This window comes from Lissotriton helveticus, chromosome 10, assembly GCF_964261635.1.
Source record: "Lissotriton helveticus chromosome 10, aLisHel1.1, whole genome shotgun sequence".
NCBI classification, from domain to species: Eukaryota; Metazoa; Chordata; class Amphibia; order Caudata; family Salamandridae; genus Lissotriton; species Lissotriton helveticus.
The window spans coordinates 694,881,843-694,899,251 of record NC_136071.1 but is presented as its reverse complement, the minus strand read 5'-3'; the positions used below and the strand labels follow the sequence as shown (position 1 = coordinate 694,899,251).

Genomic DNA, 17,409 nt, shown 5'->3' with positions numbered 1-17,409 from the left:
GGCCCTCCCTACCCTTCACAAAGTTAATAATTTGCAATATGTTTGCCACTAAAATCACCAAAAATGCAATCTTTTTTTTTTTGGGGGGGGGGGGGGGTTTCAGGCGGGGAAGGGCGAATGAATACCTGTGCCTGTGCTCCCATTGTCTGCACTCGGCTTTCCCGCCCAACATGGAGGGGTCACAGGGATGCAGAAAACTGTTTCCCCACTATACCCAGGACAACCCTTGCCCAGAGTGGCAGCGCAGAAACACAATAGGTGCCACTCTGTAGCCACACCATCTCCGTTATCCACTGTGGGAAGTCCCACTCTGGGCTATCCGCCGCTGGGAAAGGTTAGGTGTGCAACATCACTGAAAAATAACACTAAGCAACTGCCAAGCTGTTTGCTCATTGACATGGACAGCAGCATAACAGTTCTGCTCAGCAGATCTTTTCTTCTTAGGTGTCTCAGCTTTGCACTTGGCAGAGCTGATAACATTTTTAATAAAAGGAATAAACTGCAAATGTCCAGGAAACTGAATCTTAACACCAGTAGTTGTTTGAATTGTCTATTGAGAGTAACATTTTTGTTTTCAATCTGTAACTCTACTTTTAGTTGTAACGGTATCTACCTCTCTAGGAGCTAAATCAGCAGTTATTACCCTTTTGGCTTCTGTGGACCCCCTATTGAATCACTACTGGAACCCTGGGACCCCAGTCCAAGCATTTTCTATGATTTAAACCTCAAAACAATCCAAAAGTATGCAGAAACTGGTATGCATCAAACAAATATACACATTATGAATTACTTGATTTAAGTCTCAAACGAGAAAATATGCAAAAATTGAAATTTCAATTTTAATGGGAAGGTGGGAGCTTTTCAAATCATATTTTTTTCTAATAGATTAAGCAATATGCTAGACGCTAGCATATCACTAAAGGCCAGATGTACTAAATTATCATGTCAAGCAGCGCACAGCCAAAAATGCTGCGCTGCCTTGCATGAAAAGGAGAGAGCAACATATGTACGAAGATATGGCTCTCTCCTCCCCTGCCTCTAGCACCAGCACAGATTTTTGATGCCGGGTGCCACTCACACACACCTTTGCCCCATAGTGCAGGAGTGTGTCTGTGAGCATAGCATAGGCTTTGTACTGGGAGTGTACCCTTCCAGTACAAAATACTATGCCTAGACAACTTTTAAAACTTTTCTTGTTTTGTATGTGTTCTCTACAGTGCAGCACACACGCAGTAGAGAAAAAAAGAAGAAATGTAAACATTTCTCCTTTTATTGTCCTACTTTCAAATGGTGTTCATTTTTTACGTAAAACTCTGTCTCAAATTTTAGGTAAATAGGGTATTGCAAGAAAAAGCATGGTTGGTTGCATGGGAACGTTCATGTAACACCCCCTAGACGCTACATCGCACGAAGCAGCAATACACGCTACTTTTAAGCAGTTTCCAGCACAAAACAAGTTTTGGGCTTGAAAGTAAATAAAAAAATAACATTTTGTGCTGCTTTACGTCACTTTTGTGACAAAAAGACAGCGCAAAATGTTGATAAATCTAGCCCTCTATGTTTTTTCTCTCCTAATGCATGCTCTCTTTTAGTCAGTGCCTATGAGTGCTTGAGTTGAGGCTACCAATCATCAATACTAAATTTTGTTTGATGTACTTGGGCTGCTCCTACTTAAGAGAACCAACGAAATAGTTTTGCCTCAAATTTCAAATTTCTTCAGATTTACACAGAGTTTTACATTATTCAATTTTGTATTTGCTATTTCATGTACATGTCTTGTCTTAATCTGCTAATAGTATTTAATTTTCTAAGTAGGTGATGCAGACCACAGGTGAAAAATTGCTGCCCTAAACCTATCCAGGCAAGGGTCATTTGCCATTCCCACTGTGGTATTTTGGAATCTTCAAGTAAGAATCATTCCCAATAAGATACTGCTGGTATATGTACAACTCCTATTACTTTCACAAAAGTTGCACCTAAATACTGTTACAAGACCACCATTATTGATATAGGTGTATTCACGGTCTAACGCATCTAAGTCTAAGCTGTCAGAATAGAAACAAAGACATTTGACTGATGTTTAGGTGAACAATAAGGCTATTCGAGGTCCCATCATTTATGGGCTTCCCTTTGTTTGAAACCAATCACATTGTTTCCCTCTTTTTACTTGGGTGATCTGACTAGTACCATGTATCCTTGGTTCCTAACCCTCCCTGATGTATTTCACATTTCCACTGTAAACGAACACAGTGTGGAAAAACAATCTGATATTATTCAATACAAAATGGCGTGCATGCCAGTGGCGGCAAGTATCAGGGCAGAGTGGCCGGGTGGGGGGGATGACGACGAAGAAAAGAGAAGAAAACAATGTATCTGCCGCTCGCCCCATCACCGACTCAGTGCTCTTCTGCTGCACTGTACAGGCACCCAGACTCCCCTGCGGCCAATCCTGATGCTGCTCTCCTTGGATTGCGCTCCCAGGGAGACTGTGCCTGCTGTCTCCAACCCGACAATGCAGCTCGGGTTGGAGACATGAAGTGCGAATTTCAGTCCGGCCAAACTGAGATGCACACTGACCACAGTGTGTAATACAAATATAACGATAATACGCGTGTGATATTATCGTTTTATTTTTTGAGTTTTGTGGCTACTGGCAGGGTGGGTGAGGCTTCCCCGCCATAGCGGAGGAGCTGCCGCTGTTGTATGACAACACAAAGTGATATCTTGTTTCTACAGGTGCCTTCGCATTACAATCAGAAAAATTGGAGATTTGGCATTAACTGGGCAATAGTTTGGAGCAAACTTTAGAGAGTAATATTTTGTCATGTGAATATAGTACAGTCGAACTATTGAATGTATTTCATTCCTGTCACCTAACCTATGCAGAAACATTACACTTTTAAATCACTAGCCGGAAGACATTGTTGGAGCATGCTAAACAAACATTTTAATGGGCCAAAAAGTAGCATGTATTTCAACAAGCTCCTATGCGTCCACAGAGGATCCGTAACTAATGACTGCAAAGAATGCTACAGATGGCTAAAACTAGGATTAAAAGCTCCTTTGGGTTTCGCTCCAAAATAAAAGCTACGAACCAACTTTCTGTTATTTGATATCCTACAACTGTTGACTCATAGACAGACCATACAAATGCCTAAATCAGTTGGATGTGAGAACAAGAAATTATACTGTTTAGGAAATAATGCAAACATTTGTGCACCATGCATAAGCCGTTCTGTGTTAAGAGCCAACTATGCACGGTAGTTGGTACCCGCTACACACCTACTTGCTGAAGCCTAATATCTGTACATACTTTGACAATTTCACAAATAACAAGCATTTGCAATGCAATAGGTCTCGCAGTTACCCGAGTTTAAGCTAATGGCATTGTAATGACAAAGCCTTTTATTTATGTTTTAAAAACAAAAACAAAAATAAAAGGCATTGTTATTTGCAAAGTCAATAGCTCAAACTTGCACAAATGCAAGACCTATTGCATTGCAAATGCTTGTTTTGCTCTGGTGGCGACAAGGCAGCCAGTCACACATGCAAATGAAGTGTTTGAGGTCAATAGGCAACATTAGGAAATCATATTTGAAGTGTGATCAGTGAGAATTTATGACTGGTTAACAAAGGCACGTGACTCAGCGGCTTGCACTCCCACTCCCCATATCTGGCCGCATACATAGTAAAACGAAGTAAGGTGCTTGTGCTATAATTTATTAATTCATCATAAATCCCAAAGCAGAAGGGTAATAACGACCATGATCCACAAATCAAGGCCTCCAAAATAACCCAAATGAGCGCTTATTTTGTGAACTCGCTCTCAGTGCGCTATGCGAATGGCCCCGAATATCAGCTGCTAAATTATGGGACTGGCAGCGCCATGAACGGCTCTTACAGGGACTCTGGTAGCATGCACTCCAGCTCGTTTGGCTATAACTACAATGGCATGGACCTCACAGTCAACCGGCAAGCCTCTTCTGGCCACTTCAGGCGGTCGGAGACAGCTCCCGCGGCTTCTCCTCAGCCCCTCCGGACGCCGAGGTGGGCAGGTTCAGGCAGGCGCCCAGCTGCTACCTGTCCTCGCCAGAGCCCTTGATCTGCTCCAACAGCAAGCATCCGCCCTCCTCCTCTTCATGGAACTCAAGACGACGAGCGCCTCCTCGGAGGTGGAGGAGAGCAACCCCCGGAGCAGCAGGGTGCCGGCAGAGCCCCCCAGCAACCCCTCGGCCGCCTCTCGGAACGGACAAGCACCGCAGATCTTCCCCTGTATGCGGAAACTTCACATCAGCCACGGTACTGCTCTTTGATTTCTTGAAACTGTGAAAAAAAAGTCCTGTTTTCCTCCCTGTGCCCCGATGAATTCGCCCAGTTGTGAACCAGCCCCCATGTATCCCTCGGGTGAGTGCTGGAAGATGCTTTAAATGTTTGTGCTTTGCTGCTAAATTGAAAAGACGGCCAGCCACGGCTAATTCAAAGGATGCTGGAAAGTATTATTTTTCACAACAGTGTTAGTTCATATTTTTCTTTTTATGTAGTCTAACTACAGCATAGGTGCAGCGTTACACTTAATTTATTGGCGTAAACCAAAGTGCGGGACACTGATATGCGCAATATAAATGGGGCAGCTAAACAATATCCCATGTAAGGGGTGGTTTGGGATTTCTTGCACGCTTTCTGCCCCTGTCCAGAGGCTTCGTCTTCACGCTCTCTGCCTCTGCCCAGAGCTCTGCCTAAGTGCCAAGACGAAAAGCAAATAACAGCGATATGTAACAAAAGCAAAAGGGGGCTCATAGAGACAAGGAGGGAGGGATGGAGCGAGCGAGCAGGAGTTGTGCTAACTCCACGAGCCCTCGGCGTGCACATCGCCTGTCCTCCATTCGCGTGCACATCTCCTGTCTCCCTTCTGAACAGAAACCAACAACAATAGATCTCGCCAAGGAGACAGCGCATGTGCTGCGTCGCTAGGCAAGACCTAAAAATGAATAAAAGGAATAAAAAATAGAGGCAAGTACCCCCAGTGCTAGATCTCTGGTTTTGACTTTGAACAATACTAGGTCCTGCTATTAGAGCACCCCCAGCTATTCTCTCTTTAAGAAACAGGATGGGTGTCTGGCCTATATTTGTTCTGCTAAAAAAGCTATATGCCCCTATATAGATGAAAGTTTGTATACCATAATATATATTAGCCCTGGGACTTGTAAACTTGCCTCAATCTGATTTATCCAGCTGGACTAGTTCAGTTCAATATATCTTTATTTTCCTAAAACTGCCATAAAAAAGCAAATCATCACATTACATTTCAATTAAATATACAGAGAGCCATGAGACACCTACGCCCTGTGTAAACAAGCTTGTTTTTCATCTTCTGCTCCCTTATTGGTAAACATCCTTGACGCCGTAATCAGGTCATCTGGACAATGGTCTGACTGACAGAGCCTTGATCAAGCTGATTGAACAATGGTCTGACTGACGAGCCTTGATCAAGCTGATTGAATAATGGCCTAAATGCTGAGTCTTGATCAAGCTGATTAAACAATGGTCTGAATGCCGAGCCTTGATCAGGTCATCAACTACAAACACCGCCTTGATAAGGTCATCAACTACAAACACCGCCCTGATTGAACAATGGACTGAAAGCCAAAAGAGTGGAATAAAAATGTATATAAGGCTTGTTCGCTGTGGAGTAAAGCAGCAGCCTCCTGGGTGTTGTCTCTGACTAGCTTGGGACTCTGTTCCATAGCCCGGGCTATTGTAATAAAGGTGGTTCAATCTGCAGACAAAGGTTTCTGGGTCCACTTTATTATATAAGGAGGGTAAGAGCAGACTCGGGTGATTCCCGCACCGCCAAGCCCCCACTCCTCCTTGAAGTGGGCTTTTCTTGGTTCTACAAAACCATGAATGTGATAAACTGTATCCAATGATAAGCAGTGTGCCCAAAAAGCTCTGACCAGGCCCGCTACCTGCTTGGCCCAGCAATTTATCCACAAATTCAGTGGCATAAACCTGATCATATCCTTCATGTATGCAAGACTTATTTCCTCATGGCCTATACTCAAGGATCTGCTGCCTGGGATTGACAATAGCCTGCATATGAAATCATATTTTTTTTACGTTAAAGAATATCTGAATTCGAGTATCCCCAGAAACCGGCCCCATATGAACCCAGAGGTAAATGGCTACTTTTATAAATCAAAATTGACTCATTAACTGGTTTCTATCACAATTTATGTGTACATCTAAACACTGCATCATTTGTTTTAGTAAAATGTTGATATCTTAGCTTTATCATGGCTGAGCAGGTCAAGGAAGAATTAAATAAAATGCCTAGATAATTAAACATATTTGTTCTACCCAACCTTGACCCACCGAGCCAGTAATTCTTGGTTTTTGTTTTTACCTGGCCACAAGTCATTACAAAGGATTTGGTATGCCTTACTTTTAGGTCGAAATTTCCATGAAGAAAGAAAAAGAATTCAATAGGATTTTAAGGGCGTTGGCAGATCTTGCGATAAGCACCGCTTCATCAGCGTAAAGTAAGTTTGGGGTAAAGTAGTTTTCCATCTTTGGCATATCAGAGCCTGAATTGAGTAAATGTTTATTAACATTGTTAATATAAAACAGGAAAAGAAAGGATGCCAAAATGGATCCTTGGCATACACCTCTCTGGGTCGTAATAGATGTAGTTAGCTCTCCTGTGATGCCATTATGGATTGATATCGAAGTTTAGGCATGGATGCATCTTATCAATAGCAGAAAATCTTTGTCAAGCTCGATTTTGTCCATTTAGACCCATCATTTCGACTGATTAACAAGGTCAAATGCATTCCAGAGGTTCATAAATGTTAAGGGGAGTGCACCCTTTTTTGCCAAAACATATTTTCCCGCTACCAAGTATAGGTTTAAACATTGCTGGATTGTACCTATCCCATGGCGAAAGCCAAACTGAACCTCAGTGAGAATTTTATGTTCCTCTGCCCATTCTTAAAGCCGTGACAGGATTACCACCCAAGGAACTTAGAGCTCAAATCTATTACATTTATCAATATAGTAAAAATAATGGCTTTGCTCTAGGCTTCAGGGAGCTGGCCTATTATGCAATTTTCGGATACATTTGTTAAAAGTGGGGCCCAGAGTGGCACATTAGATCTATAAATGTTGAGAGGAACCCTGCCGGGCCCAGGGGTTTCCCCAGCAGAGCTCCTCAGTGTAGCCTAGCTACTTCCTCTCCATTCAATGATTTACTAAAAGTTTGTGTATCTGACTCTAAGAGTAACCCTTCATCCTGTGAAATGGAATCTGAATCGGCAGTACAAAAATCTTCTGTGTAGTGCTGTACCCAAATACCAGGGGTATTAAGGAGTCCATTATGGGGGTACCTTTGTCTGAAAAGAATGGGTGGTTTATTACCTCCAAAATTTCATGGCGTCCCTTGCTCCTCCTGCTTCCGACAGATCCTCACAGGCCAGCAGCCTTATCGTAGGCTTGCGCTCCTCCTGTACAGCTTTTTAGTTACTACAAGTTTGCTTTATCTCCGATAGACATCTAGGTTTAGAATGGAGGCCGGTATTTAGCTGTTTGTGTGCAGCTGTACAGGCTGATTCAAACCACTTTATAGGTTTTGGAACACCTTATGAATGTTTCAGAGATAGAAGATTCGAAGCAGCCATGCAAATTGAGTTAAAACTATGAAGGATACAATATGGGTCAGGACCCCATGAAAGGCATACTGAAAATTCTGCCATATTCGAACAGATCAATTTAGAAATAAATACATCTAGTAAGACCTTATTCCATTTCAGTCTGATACGCTTTGATTTGGAACAATCAAATTTTCCATGCTTCCCATATGAACCTGAATTATTTGCGGTAATTTTGAAAATAGTAGTATGTGGATTATGGTCACTACAACAAATAATTAAAGTTTCAAGACTTCAGCAAATTTGTTGCAATTCAGAGGACACCATTGTATAATCAATTATGTTTCCCAGCACACTGCCAGTATAGGTTGGTATATCTGATGTACTCATGTTGTTTCAGAAAAGTAAGTAAAAATTAATTACTACCTTATTTACGTAATCACCTTACAAAGGATGGAAAAAACATATGATATCATTTGATTAGTACCCTGCTCCGTAAGGCCACAAACATGTAGTCTGCTAAACTTACAGGCTTTTACACTAAAACCTCCTGCCCAAATCAAATAAACTGTTTACAAACTAGCTTCATAGAAACCTTCTATGAATTATTCTAGCTCATCAAATGGTCCCTCCATATTAAGAGTAAAAATATTATAATATTAGTTCATCAATACAATATCAAAAGGAGAATCAAGGTTAAGAAAAACAACTAGGAAGAACGGTGAAACCATACCTTATTTGCATTGACCATTGTGAGGTTAATGGATGTAAAGTGAACCTCCCTGCACTCTACTCACAATGGAGGGGTTGCATGTTAGAAGAAACCAGGATAACCATCAATATAGAATTCTTACCTCATCCAGGACTCCTGACAGCATATAATATAATTTTTTTAAGAATGATAGCCAATCATCATTTATAGGTTCGGAGCGGGCACCATAAATATTCCAGGATATAAAAAAGAGACGCCTTTTGTGGAAATTCAAGGTAGTTCACTACTTACACTGAGCTGTGTGGGCAAAGTTGATACAACACTAGGAAGTGAAATTTGTTGCACTGATGAGTAGGGCAATGTTGTCAGCTATTCCCCTCAAACGAGATAAAACGATTTAATACGGAAACATTATACATGATTCCTTGGTCCTTATGGGTATCACAACCCCTATCTGGCAGTTGAGGTGGAGGACAATGGGGGTTGAGCATTCTATAGGAATATCCAAGGGGGCCTTCGTGGATACCTGCCTTGTCTGATTTTCAGCCGCATTGGTTGTGCAACAAACATCTCACTAGTGGAGAATATTTCAAATTGACAATCACACCGTCACCATTGGAACTCTTCTTATGAGGCCCAATCCATCATACACTCCTTAATAACAAAATCTGATTATAGAGATTGTCATGGGGGTCTAATTTTGAGTTTAGCCAGTGTACCACTTTGTGTTTTAAAGATAAGCAATCCACGGTGAGGACAGTGGTGATCCCTAGTACATTTTCCAAAACAATAACACATGGTGTACAGGTAGGAGCGAGATTTAAAGTATCATTACTACACTGCAGATTTTGGGATACCATTATAGAGTCAACAGAATGGTTTTGATTATTTGGGCCACCAGGGATTGAGGATAAGTGGTCATTTTGCCCTGCCAAGTAAGTCCTTCTTCCAGGGGTTGCATTTGAAGATCTATTCGCGTGATGCAGCTCTAAGTTCCTCTGTGGTAGCCAGTACTGCCTGTTTGATCAATGACGAAACAGTTTCAACTTTAACCCTCAGTTTATTGTCTACCTTCTGACAAAAATCAGTCATGATTAATTCCACATTACGTAAAAAGTCAGAACATAAATCCATGGCCTGTCTCTGGACGATCTTTATGGCCTCCGCATTAGCGTTGCCATGTAGTCTTAGCCGTGACTCTATTGTCCATATCAATAATTCCAGTTCTTGTACGTGATATGCCACATACTATAATCTCAGGGGCCTGACTCCCTTTCTGCATCATCGCAGAGCCTTTTTTTCCTCTTAGGAGGTGGTGTGATTACACCTTCAGGCTGTCCTATGCCCCATTAGCAGTATCAGGTGGGGTACTTGTACGCTGATGGGATTTCATTGCCCATGTGTGGCCACAATAGGGGTATTACCACTACTGGCCCTTAATTCAGAACCGTAGACAGAGCTTTGGGGCTCAGAGTTGCCAGTAATGATCTTGGGATCCACGGCGGTTGGGATCAATTTGCACCTTGCCTCCACAGACTCTTTTTCTGAGGTTAGCACACACATTACGGTAGTTAAATAGTATGTAATTGTGGCAGACGGTTTCAAAGCACGGGGGCGCCCACTGTAGTTGTTTTGGCCTTTGTGGCTTGCCTCTTCCCCATTGTGTAGGAACAAGGATAAATAAAGAAAGGGTGAGTAACCAATACCTTATTTACGGATGTATGACGTTACAACGCATACTTTTACAACGCTTACCTTTACAACGCATTTTTTACAACGCAACATCCATTACAACGCATTCCATTACAACGCATGCATTTACAACTAATTTTTAAAAACTACCTTTACAACGCATTCCATTACATCGCAACAGTAGGGTAAGTGTTGGATAGTGTAGGGGTAAAAATTACTATTCTAACTCCAGGGGGTGCAACAGTAGGGTAAGTGTTGGATAGTGTAGGGGTACTATGTGTTGTAATGCTATGCTTTGTAATGGTATGCGTTGTAATGACTGCGTTGTAATGATATGCGTTGTAGTGGTATGTGTTGTAGTGTCATGCGTTGTAATGGTTGCGTTGTAAATGCATGCGTTGTAATGGATGTTGCGTTGTAAAAGTTTCATTGTAATGGTAGTGCGTTGTAAAAGTTACGTTGTAAAGGTTGTTTCCCCTTATTTACGGCAGCAGCTAATCCAAACGGCCAAAAAGAAAGTCCGGGCCCAGCCTCTGCAGTGAGAAATGCCGTGACGCATTGTGCGTGGTGGCACAGAAGTGCAGGTGAGACTCCAGTAGAAAAGAAACTATGCCTTTGATTCGTGTCCTGTGGGTGAACAGGAAGATGTTATAATACTCACTACAACCCAATCCGGGGCACTATTACTAGTATGGTCCTCGACATACCTCACACAAAAAAGTGTTGATCTCTCAGTATTCTTCAGTAATTTCCTGTTCACCCACAGGACACGAATCAAAAGAACCAAAAGACAAATCTCCAAAATATCACCTGCGGACCGGCGGCTGCTGGGTTACAGGTAATATTAGTGACAATAATTAAGAGCAGAGGATAGCTTTTAAAAGTCAGACATAGGAATACTAAAGTAAGGGTTCCTTTTGTTTATATACTTCTAGATGAACTTAAAAGAGACAGAGCCCTGAGGAGAATCCATAAAGTGATTACACCGGATTCGAAACGCGTCGGCATACAAGGACAGACATCAGTTGTCCAATAAGCCATACATTAATTTGTGGTTTATTTTTGTATGATTTTTGTATATATAAATATACTTTATTTTTGCTGCATTTATGTGCTGTAAAGTTAGATTTAGAGTGTAAAGCGTTACTCTTGTCTTTTTAGGGAAAACAGACACTTGTGTATAAACTTAAGAAAAAAGTATTTGTGAAAAAAAAATTTTTTGTAAATATATATGTTGTATTTGTATTGTTGAATTGTATAGTTTTTATGTGGAATTGAAACTGAACGCTAGAGCGTCCCTTTCTACATGTAAATATCCAAAAAAAAGTTGAAAAATAAAAATTAAAAGGGTAAGAGTAAAATATACCCAAACAACCGAGGAGTTTCTACTTGGTTTGTTCCTTAAAAATTGAGGATATAAATTAGTGTGGGGTCGGCAAAGTATTTTTTTTATATAGAATTTATGGTCTAGCCAACCACACGTCTCAGGACCTGACTCCCCTTTGGTTCCTCATTTAAAGGAAAGCGGTATTGAAACAGCTGTCGATTTTGGGAGGATGTCCTTTGCACCCTCTTCCCACTACATTCTGTATTTATAGTGAGGGTAGAATACAATTCACCTTGTAGCAGAGCCAGCAGTGGCTGTATCATGGAGCATACTATTGTGGTAGCTCTGAACCTGGTGATAGTGGAGGAACCACCACATTTAGGGTGATCCATCTAGTGGAAGCCATTCAACCATTATAAACCAAGCTGGTCCACACATGCAAAAAAGACCAGAAACGTACCCATACATTAGAAGTCTTTCAGCCCATAAGGAGCTATTACATATGGTATTTCCAAAGATGTACCTCTCTTTGCTTTTTCCCCAGAAACAATATATGTTGACTACAGGTCCACCATGACACCATGGGTTGGTGTATATACCTGACCTTTTTTTTCTGAACCATAAAGCAACACCTGCCCTTGTCACAGGAGCAACTACAAGTGAAAACTGTCCACTAAACCAGAGTACCATTAAAAATTCAGCAGGATGGCCTTCGTTCAGATGGTATAGGAGTTGCATCTGCTGCATCAGACGTGTGAGACACAACAGTGCAAACGACCACCATAACGCCAAAGTGCTGCTGCTCATCTGTGTTGTTTTCTAGGTTGTGCTTCATTATTTATTGAAGAGAAATATTTAAATTTTAGGATGTTAGTGTTAAGTATTGAGTAAAATTCCATGCATGAAATTATCAGCAGTTAATCATTGCATGACTTTTTGTATTCAAAATAAACCTCAGCGGAACTGAACTAGGAGACATAAAACATGGTCATGCCCAACAGCAATATACAGGAAAAATAAAATGTTACATTTGTCAGACATTTATGACCGCCACCAAAAATTACTTTTTGATAGGTATGTAGGGTAATGTGGATTGCAGCAGATAAATATGCTGCTATATTTTGCTGTGCTATTTATGAGGACGTTCTTCTGGTTTCTGGTAAACAATGTGAGTTGAAAGGGCCATTTGCAAAGCTACATACTAGTGAAGCCACAATAAACTCAAGACATGTAAACTAAAATTGTAAGATTTTCTTTCAAGGACACGTGCAACCTTCAACTTGGACGTATGCAAACCTTCCACTGAGATCATTTAACACCAGACCCTACAAATTCTTGTTTGGGACTGGGCTCCATTCAAAGATTAAACACCTCTGTTAAATAGAGAATACACAATGAGTGATGTGTAATATGGTCCAATATTGCCATTAGAGGAGTGCTGGTGAAATCATACACTACAAGGCCCAAGGTTTGGCTTGTAAATGTCATCAGAACCCCAAGCTGCACGAGCCCATTGTGTATTTTTTATATTGCATGATTAATTTGGGTGAGTTAGATTGAACAAGCTGTTTTCTTCAAAGTGCAGTTAACAATAGGCACTGACTAGAACTATAATGTTTAGGCTTTGTTTATCTTTCTTGAATAAATTGTTACCCAAAACAATGTGGAATGATAAAGGTCAGTGGATATAGCCGTGTCTGTGGCTGCATTGCTTGCCAAATAAGGATGCATATACTGCATTTACTATATTTTTTGCCACATGATTTGCAAAATGTGCAGATTTCACTTAAAAAAATTCCTTATCAAACGCACAAAAATAATAGTGAAAGAGTATGTGCTGAATAATTTGGTCCTTCACGCCCTCTCCTAGTAGCCCTAAAAATGTTGAAGCTGTGCAGAGTGATTTGGAGGCTGTCTATATGAAGAGGAGATCCATATTTCACAGGCAACTGCGAAGTATTTCCCATATGTGAAATATTGCACCAACACGTGATATAGCAGTATTCTTGCAAAAGTTGCTTGTTTCTTTAGTTTAGAAAGCACAACAGAGATTATGAATAATGTTTCCAAGTTACAACATCTTGAAGACATCTCATGCATTATTTTTAACAAAACGAAGTCCACCGAGTCTGTAATTCATTTGGTTGGTGATGTGTGTCATATACTTTTTCTGTCAAAAGAAACACAATTGATGAATGGAATGCATGACAAATCAAAAAATTCACCCCCAGTCAAGAGATCTGGGTTAAATCCATCATTCTTTTGCTCACCATGCCACCCTAGTTTGCATATACTTTTTCTATCAGCAAAATATTAGCTTGCCAGCAGTATTGGCCATATCACATGGAGAGATTTGAGACGGTGTTGTATGACATTTTCAGCAATAAAATCCTCTGATAGATTTTTGATTTGTTGTATTGATTAATAAAAATATCAATGGCAACTATGACAAACATACATATTATTGAGTGTTAACAGAGCTATGGTGCCGTGTACTGCTGACAAACTAAAATACTGCTAATAGCTTTCACCATCAACACTTTGATAAGCAGATGACAAACAAATATCTTTGTGTATGATATAGACTACATCACCTACAAATTCAAGTACCATTGACACAATCTGTTGATATGTCACGTCCTTAACGTTACCTCATTTGTGACATATCGAGGTGCTACCTAAGTGTAAGATGCCTAAGGTACCAGAACGCTTAGGAGTGATTATGCTAGATTTGCATCTGATGAAGCTTTACCACAAAAAAAAGAAGATTGAGCATACAGAACTCAAGTATAGTATAACTTCTAAAATACACAACAAGAATTTCTGTTCTACTCTCTGTCAAAGGCATAACTTTCCTATTTGCTAGACATAAGTTTGTCAGATATATTTTTCTTCTATCCTAGCTTTTTACATTCCGCTGGCCATTGCAAAACCTGCTTATTTCCTTTTCAATTTCATGGTATTTAATAAATTAAAACACTACCCTTGTTGTACCTTCCTGAAGTACATACTACTGTAGAATATAAAGTATTATATGTTTCTAGCCATATCTGAGAGGCGTTTTCCGCAGTGGATTTGTGGATTTATGTGAAGTATTTATCAGGTGTTGTATCTGAAGAAGGGTCATATCTGACGGCCACAAGTACTTGAATGCAGAAGCCAGATGGTTTCTGCTGTAAATTATTCTAGCTTGCTCTTGGTTGCAGGTGTGGGTAAAGTCTATAAAACCTGGGAGTTCAGACATTCTCCAGCAAGCAACTGTTTGCTCTTTTACACTGTGAAACCTTGCTGGACAATCTCTTGTCCTGGCTACACAATTCGCAAACCATAACATTGACATCCTACTGAGCCTGAAAGAGAAAAATACATATGGCTGCCAACCAAATTGTAGAGACATATTTGTTTAGAAGCAAGAGCTGCTTTTAATGAGGCTGTGCCTTCAATATAACACTACTCAGAAATGCGTTTTTGACCGGGGTGGAAATTCGTATTGACCAATTACACGTTTTTGACAGGATCCATTTGCAATTCATCCATTTTTCTGCTGTGAGCATATATGTCCAGAGAAATAACAAGTGGATTCTACTGGGTTGATTAAAAAAACAGTTGACACATATATACACATTCACCCCAGCAATCCTTGAATGCTACAAAAACAATATCACATGTATGACTAATGCAACACGAAGGATACATTTATCAAAAGTCAGCCAGGCCTACTGGCTTGGTCACGGTATCACCACAATATTTAAAGGCAAAGTATGGACTCAAACACCACAGTGCAAATCAACATTGAAACCCTTCCGGATGGTACCACTTTCAATTACCAAAATCAATATAGTTGGTGATTTACTGTCAAGGATCTCAATAAAGTGTACAGTGTTCAACAAAAGACAGCGTGAGAATGTTTCGTCTAACCTTATCCTGGCTCCAAAGCAACTACAGGTGTACCAACAAGGGTCTATGCACCCAAAAGCCTTTAGACAGAAGTCACAGCTCTAAGAGTGCTGGAAATGGGTGCAAAACTCTCCCTAAGCTACACTTTACGCAACCAAAGAGACTTACGGTGGTCAAGGTAAATAACCGGGGGTCCTAGAGATCTCCTAGGGGTCCATGACTTTTCCTGGGTTGCCCCCACATGTAATTATCTTCTTTAGTGTTTGCCCCACCCCTGTGTGGCTCCAAGTGACACACTATGCTAATTATATGGCCCATCTGCTTCTGTCATTGTGTCACATGGATGCTCACGAGGCCAAGTCAGCTCCAAGACCAGCACACTGGTGAGTTCTGTGCCATCAGAGGACCAAATTTGTCAGGTTTCCCTCCCGCTTGTGCTCTTTTCACATGGCTGGATACCATGTGTTGTGTACTCCCTGTACCACCCAGACACAGGTAAGGTTGTGGGTGAAATTACACAGAAATACTCCTGGGAGTGGCAATCCATACAATACTCCCACACTCATGAAATAGGTCACAATGAGCACCTTTATTAAATGGCCCCGGGGGACCACTCAGCCAGGAGGTCTCGGGGGAAACCACTCGACAGAGTTAGATTTTTTTGACCTAGCAGCTTCGGAGACCCGCTGTGTGGTTTCTCAATGAGTAGGGAGACCCAATGAATATGTCACTGGGCCTAGAATGATGGGCCCCAAGATAATACCATCAGCAATATGTGGTTCTATCCAACCATGATTTGTCGAACAAGTTAAGCATCCCAAATATTAAAAACAAAAACCGCAACAATATTGTCGAAAGTCCTCTGTTTGGCATTTTCTGGAGAAAAAAAATGCTTTTGATTCCCACATATGACTTAAATCAATTAAATTCCCTAAATACGTTTGTCGTTCCCCATGTCCCATCTTACTATTTAATGAGTAACAATTTCAGCCCCAAATACTAGCTTCCTTCAGAGTCACATGTCAGGGATCAATGTTATGAAGGTCGTAGCTTCAAAATATGAGGGATGCTCACAACTAAAAGCCAGGATGCCCATTATAAGCAACGAGGGATCACCACATGCCATGTTGAATATAGGCCCAGCTATATCAAGGTTTTGCGTTGCCCTTGTGCTACGCAGGATTACACAAATCCTAGAATGAGATTTACCATGCCATGTATAGTCACCCTGTGTGACTCTGTATGGCCTGGTAAATCTGGTGTAATGCAAGGCAGTGCAAGTCACTGCCTTGCGTTGCACTAAACCAAAAAGGCGTTATGCGGTCGGGCCATGGGTTTTCCTATGCAACCAACCATGTATTTTTATGCATTCTTAGAATTACCAACACTGGGAATGCATCAGAATTGTACGTCCTCCCAATATAGTTACAACAACGACCAATATCTTTCTATCTCCTCGTTGTGTCCTCTTTCTCAGTGTGCTTCATTAAGCAGCAAACATAGATGCCCCTTCCAGCACCAAAACAATACTGCCTGTAATGCAGGGACCCTTGCACCATGGCACAAGGGAGCATGCATCCGTGTTAGGCTGCACTGAGTGCACCTGAGCAAGGGGAGGACGGGAGAGTGTCAGATCTTGATAGATATGGCACATTCCTGCCCTTTCCTGTCACGCAATGCGGCGCAGTAAGTAGCCTTGCTGTGTTGCACTGCATGACATAATGATAAATCTGGGTCATAAGCTAAGAAGAAGATGCCCACATAATGTTAATAAGGGCCAAGTTGTCCCAGGTAGTCCATCAGTACAAGAAACCAATGCAATGCCCACAATGTGACAAGATAACCACTTTATGTCAGTCACAATTGTGCCTAAAATATCAGCAATAGGCCATTGTTAGCCACCTTGCACCACACTACCATAATGCTTTCTATGCCCCTAATAAGAATGTGGGGAACTTATAGGAAGAAATTGGGTTACTGGTTGAAGGATGAGAAACACTACCCAAGCAGCGATCACGATTTATGTCAGGGTGAATCACAAGCAAACCCCAAATTAACCCGTGCTTAAGCTTCTGGTAGCTTGGTAAAAAAAGCAGTCAGGCTTAACTTAGAGACAATGTGTGAAGTATGGTTGCAGC

The 17,409-nt window shown here is 41.1% G+C and overlaps 1 protein-coding gene and 1 pseudogene across 4 annotated transcripts in view; one reads left to right on the top strand and one right to left on the bottom strand.

The window, feature by feature from the left end:
• Positions 1–17,409, bottom strand: part of DPP6 (dipeptidyl peptidase like 6) — a 2,254,101-nt gene that overhangs the window by 656,908 nt on the left and 1,579,784 nt on the right. The window lies entirely within an intron of this gene.
• On the top strand, positions 3,800–4,313 carry LOC144785255 (homeobox protein Hox-B5a pseudogene; annotated as a pseudogene).